This window comes from Seriola lalandi, unplaced genomic scaffold (assembly GCF_002814215.2).
Source record: "Seriola lalandi dorsalis isolate HSWRI2012SDOR001 ecotype SW California unplaced genomic scaffold, Sedor1 jcf7180002054455, whole genome shotgun sequence".
Lineage (NCBI taxonomy): Eukaryota > Metazoa > Chordata > Actinopteri > Carangiformes > Carangidae > Seriola > Seriola lalandi.
In genome coordinates, this window is record NW_019525008.1 from 20,664 (window position 1) to 22,588 (window position 1,925).

A 1,925-nucleotide genomic window follows, 5' to 3' on the forward strand; every position below is an offset into this window, starting at 1 on the left:
CCACTCAGGAGGTAGATTCCGCCCTGTCCCATGACATCATCATGACATCATCACTTGCTAACACAACTGTGTTTTCATTTGTGAAAGCTAGCTAACTGCTAATATGCTAACATTAGCCAAACATCAAAAATCAGTCCCTCCAGGATCTTACAAGCTGTTTCTGGATTGTTGCAGCTAAAAAACCTGATTTCACTGCAGCTTTTTTAAAAATTGCGAAGAATGTTTCGATGTTTTTACTGGTTTGGTTTCTGCATCACAACCGCAGGATAATTGTATTGTATAATTCTGTAAAAATCAAAGCCACCTCGTACCAGTGAGAAGAAATCCAGGTCAGTTTGATCAGAGTGAATGTTGCTGTGACGGAGCAGCTCCGAGGCAACCGCAGCTTCCGCCATCTTTTAAGGTGGAATGTTTTCTTGAGTGTTACTTGATGCGTGATTCATGTTTGGAAATCAACATGACTCTGATCATTACTTTTATCAGCTCTCTCCAGGACAGAATATTTATTGATGATCGGATCTTCAGCTTCTTCAAATGTAGATAAACATCAACGTGATCATGTGACTGTAGATATTTTATTTCCTGTGGAGAATGAAAGGAACGTGGTTCCACCACAGTGTTGTTCTGTTCTGTTCACAGACATCACAGGAAACATGAAGCTCCACCTGTCGACTGTAGAGAACACTCCTCCGCCTCTTCTTCTCTCCCCACCCTCTAAATCTTTTTTCCCATCATCCCCCTCTTCTTATCTCTCCTCTCAGTCTGTGAGCTGCCGTGTTGACCCGCCGCTCTCTGTGAGGAATTTAAAGTCTGCGTGACGTCGACTCATTCGTCACATGACAGAAGAAAACTGAACACAGTGTCCAGCAGTTCCTCAGCTCATCTTTTCCATATGTGCTGCTACTCTCTATAGGTGGTTTAATGTATGGAGGAATGTGAGTGTAGAGATACTCACATTCCTCTTCTTCTTCTGAGCCACACACCAGAAACTAAACACACTAAATGTGGATTCATCCACTGCTGAAAATAGTCCCCAGCAGATGCTCTGAAAACTGCAGCGATCAGCTGTTTGAGGAAATTACTTTGAAATGAAACTCTATTTACATTAATATTTATATATATATATAAATATATATATAAATCTTATGGAATGCCAGTTGATCCCATCTGGATCAAAGAGGCTAAAACTGATCACCAATACAAAACTGATTAATGATAAACTCTCGACATTGATCAAACTCAGTGTTTGAATGTTTTTACTTTACTTTGGTCACATGATCACATGTTGGTGTCTGTGTCAGACATGTTGGACCAGCTCCCTCAGCTCAGTGTGATCTGTGTTTCCACTCACTTCCTGTTGTGTTCCTGTGAGGCTGTGATTGGTGGACGGACCCGTCGTGTCGTGTTGTCGAGGTGTTTGTTTCCCCCTCACAGAGCGCTCGCTGCTGCTTCAGCTTCTTTTTCAGCCTCGTCACTAACGAGCTCGAGGCCAAAACACAGTGTGTGTGTGTGTGTGTGTGTGTGTGTGTGTGTGTGTGTGTGTGTGTGTGTTTGGCACCATTATCAGTTGGATATGACCTACAGGGCCGGTCTGAGACGAGCCAGCGCTCTGTCAGCTCGCTGCTCGTTCTTCAGGTGGATTTTCAGCATCAGCGAAACCGACCAACATCAGCTGAGGATGAAGAGTCAACATGAGGAAGATGATGGTGTAAAAACAATCTCTGAAGAGAAACAACATCCTCAGACTGATGGAGGACAGTTCCCTCACTGAGGATTCATATCTTCAGTTTCTCAAACCTCTGAAAGATCCTTTGATCCACAACACAAATACATGTGATTAAAGAAGCTGCTGCTTCCCATGACCCCACTGTCACACACACACACACACACACACACACACACACATGCACACGCACGCACACACG